At 35.5% G+C, this 4,377-nt stretch overlaps 1 non-coding gene across 1 annotated transcript; it reads left to right on the forward strand.

Annotated features, from left to right (window-relative positions):
• Positions 1-3,964: 3,964 nt before the first annotated feature.
• Positions 3,965-4,037, forward strand: Trnak-uuu. Its single transcript has one exon. It is a non-coding gene; the product is annotated as a tRNA-Lys (tRNA).
• Positions 4,038-4,377: the final 340 nt, after the last annotated feature.

The following is a 4,377-nucleotide window of genomic DNA, read 5'->3' on the forward strand; positions in this document are numbered from 1 at the left end:
ATTCGACCCAAAGAAGCTAAACACATCCATGAAAAATCAAGCAATAGATAATCCCACACCAACATACACCACAGAAGGATGAAAGATACGACAAGCATTAATGTGTGGGTGAAAAGCTTGGTGAAATTCTGAGTGAAGTTTTAGTTAAAGTTGGTTGAACTTGGGATTGACTGGTAGGCCAAAGATTTAAAAAGCAGAAGATTCCCTCAAGACACAATTGTGTGATAATAGTGTGTTTTGTGTGTGTGAATGAGAATTTGTAAATGTTGAATTCTAGGCTCCGACAATCATTGTCAGTGCAGATCAAGCTGCAAGTATTTAAACTTAAATTATAAAGCTAGTTACGTCTTTCTAACAACTAGTTTTAATGTTTATGAGCATATTTTACCTACATTACCTTTTCAGGATGTTGAGAAAGATGCATCACAAGCACAGGCTGGAGGCTGGGGGCTAGATGGTTTTGAGGAAGAGGTCTTGGTGGACTCTTTCATAGAGCAAAGGGAAGCAATGCCTTCTGGGAAATGAGCTAAGTTTTAATCTAGTCTTTAAGATTAGAAGTCAAAAACAAAAATATTAAGGAAATGAAAACCTAATTGATTTTTGAAGTATTGTTATGTGGAATTGAGTGGGACTTTTGAGGTCTTTCTTCCAGAAAACAAGGACTTGGTTGTCAGGCCTATATTAGGCCTAAACCTTGGTGCCATGTAGTTGTACTTAAATCATTTCAATGGAAAGTGTCTTAGTGATTGGAACTTCCAGTGCAGTTTGGAGTTCTTCCATTTGAAAAATGTGATATTTGCATTGGATTGTTTGAATCTTGTTTTCTAGTCCCTCCCCATCACCACCCTCATAGTCTGAAGGTAGATTTTTCTCTTGATAAAGGAATAAAAAAAGTGAACATCTTGTTTGTAAATAGGTATCTAGTAACTAGTGGTAAACTTGAAATGGTAGAATTCTTTAAAGCCTAATTCTAGGTAGCCTTAAAGAAATGTATCTTAATTATTTTTGAACCTGTATCCACCTTGTTTTTTTTCAAATATCTTAAGTTATATTTTCTTTTTCAGAGCTGCTTCTTATTTGGGGCTATTTTTTTTTTAAATTGAGGCGTAATTCATAAAAGGGTATATTGTTTTGATGAGACTTTTTACAGCTGTGGCTTGATGTCTTTCTTTAGTCTTCCAAGAAGGGCAATTTTACTTTTTTAGAGTTACTTTTTAAAGTCATGAGGTCAACAACTTGGACTACTATGCATGTAAGTGCTAATGCAAATTAAAGCCCAAGTTGACCTCCAGCAGCAGTTCATTCTATGTTGACAGTGAGAGAACACTTTGCCTGTTAGGATACTGTTACTCGTGGACTGAAATGCTGAAGAAACCCCTCCCCCTATTTTGTTTTTTGCAAAAATCAAGGTATATTCTAGGGTTTCCTGGTTGACCTCAACAGATAAATTGAGATGATAGTCTTAGTTCAGAAATGATCTGAATTTAGATTTATAGTCTACGCGTACAGCTGGCTAAGTGAGATCGCTTTCACAGTTCTGCATGTATCCCATTGGCTCCCCATTAGTTACTGAACTCTTAAAACTGGTATTGTAACATTATCACAATGTTTTGCGCCAATTTTATAAACTTTACAGTGCAATATGTGTTCCTTTTCTGAGACAAACCAAAGGTATATTTCTCAAGGTTCTGCTGCTATCAGCAGCGCTGATGGAGGATTTTTTTATACATTTGTAATAGATAGAAATAAACCAGAAAAAAAAAGAAGAAAAAAAAGTGGTGGAGGAAAAGGTGAACACTGCAAGAATACTCAAATGGGCTGAGAGTTGCAAACACCAAGAATGGCTTTGCATAGTAAATGGAATAGAACAGCTCTGAACTATAGCTTACTTTTCCTGGTTTGGTCTGACAGAATGATTGAATGCTTTTGTACAAAAATCAGCGCCTTAAAAACAAGGATTTGGTGAGATTGTAAAATGGTGTGCCACTTTGGCAAAACAGTTTGGTGGTTGGTCAAAATGCAAAACATTGTTACTCTGTTACTCAACAATTCTACCCTTAGGAATATATCCTCAAACTACTGAAAATGTGCACCTATGAAACATGTACATGAAGGTTTACAGCAGTGTGTTGCTAATAGTAAAAAAGTTAAAACAACTCAAATAGCTATCAAATGCTGGAGAGAAATAAAATGTGGCTTATTCATACAATAGAATATTATTAAGATGTAAAAATGAATGAGAAACTGACAGATTAAATGACTTTGGTGAACCTTCATAATTTCATTTGTAGATCTTTCCATTTCTAATTTATAAATACATTTGGGGTTATAAATTATAAATGTACTGCCTCCTGTCAACATTGTATACTTCTATTTGATGATTTCTGTGTCAAACATTATATGGAAATGTTTCCAAGTATTTTCTGTATTAACTGTGAATGAATAGAACAAAATAAATTGCCTGTGGTGGAAAAAAAAAAAGAACAGTTAGCAAGAAGCCTGCCATGGCGATACAGTTTGTATATAATATAAGTGTTTGTGTGTTTATTTTATAAGTGGGCTGTCGGACTGCTGGGGCTTGGTGGAACCTTAAGAGAAAACTACATGCCTGTTCTTGATATAGCAGTGTTTATTGGATGAAGCAGAAGAATGTGTAGTGATTTTGCACCCATCCTGTTAGTCTGTGTCATTTTATTAGGGAATTGAGTGCCCTGATATTGAGAGATGCCAATTGTTATTTCTAGTTATTTTATTGTTGTTGTTGTTGTTGTTGTTGGTGGTGGTGGTGGTGTATGTGTGTGTGTATATGTTTCTTTTCCTTTTTTGCTCATCTGAGATTATTTATTCCCTGTGTTTCTACAATTGTAGTAAGCCTTCTTAGGTTGGAGTTTTTCTTTTAGCATGTTTGTTAAGCCTGGATTTGTGTATAAAAATTTCAGGTTATTCTTGTCATATTGTATATATATTTTATCTTTTATTTAAGGTATTGTACCTATGCAGCTCATTTAAGAATGTAATGTAAAGTTCTAGTCCTTAAAAGTTATTATCAAAAATTACTTATGATAATTAAGAAATGCAGGTTAGTAGTTAGTCATCTATAACAATCAAACTTATAGTTATTTTGGTATGTTTTCAAGGTCAAACAGATATATTTTAAGTAGACAGATGGTCTTCAAACACTACAAAGATGTACAGAATATGGCATTTAAAATGTTTTAATAATCTAAGGCTTTTCATGACAGTGAGACAGGTCTGCTCCCAGAATCAACAATTTACTTAAAAAAAGGTGATGGACATTGAAGAACTTCCATATGGAGTTTGCTTTCATTGTTACAAAGTTATCTATTTGAGCAAGAAACTGCCCTTACCTCACTGCTGACAGTATGCTGTCTAAACTGGACAAGCAGGACACAAAAGAAGGGAAATGCTGAAACTTGCCAAAACAAGTTAGTATGGTCCTTCAAAACTTCCTGCTTCACATACACAAAAAAATATGTCAAATATTCTAGGCCTGTAGGCTGAATGGAAGCCAATGTTGCAGAGGAACCTTGTATTGACTGTTCAGACATCCAGATGTCTTCTTCATTTCTATAGTCTTAGAAGTTTTTTGCTCGGCACTTCCTGTTTACTCAGGTAATATTCTATCTTTCTTGGGTCTCTGATGGGGTTGAAGAGTAGACAATTATAGTTCCAGCTTTTCCTATTTATAGTAGAAAGTAAATTAGGTACAAAACTGTGGACTTATCAAGACAGGATAGATAATATAGTATTTTCTCTGAATATGCCAAATATGAATGCACTGGTTATTTTTAATGTAATTCTTTCCTGATAATTATTCTTTTTATACATAGTTTTACAATGTTAGAGTTAGAACTTTTCCATCTTAATTAGACAAAATGGGAAATTTGTACACTGTGTGAAAATGTATTGCTGTGATTGGTGTAATAAAAAGCCGAATGGAAGAGCCCGGATAGCTCAGTCGGTAGGGCATCAGACTTTTAATCTGAGGGTCCAGGGTTCAAGTCCCTGTTCGGGCGTCAGTGTTTTTTGGCCAGGCGGTGGTGGCACACGCCTTTAATCCCACCACTTGGGAGGCAGAGGCAGGTGGATCTCTGTGAGTTCGAGGCCAGCCTGGACTACCAAGTGAGTTCCAGGAAAAGGCGCAAAGCTACACAGAGAAACCCTGTCTCAAAAAATCAAAAAAAAAAAAAAACAAAAACAAAAACAAAAAAAACAGCTGAATGGCCAATAGCTAGGCAGGAGAGTATAGTAGGGACTTCTGGGAAGAAAAAGAACTCTAGAGAGAAGAAAGACAGAGTCAACAGTAAGACACAGAGAGGAAACAGGAGTTACAAGATGGAAGAGTGGTAATGCCAC

The sequence above is a fragment of the Peromyscus leucopus genome, chromosome 14 (assembly GCF_004664715.2).
Source record: "Peromyscus leucopus breed LL Stock chromosome 14, UCI_PerLeu_2.1, whole genome shotgun sequence".
NCBI lineage: Eukaryota > Metazoa > Chordata > Mammalia > Rodentia > Cricetidae > Peromyscus > Peromyscus leucopus.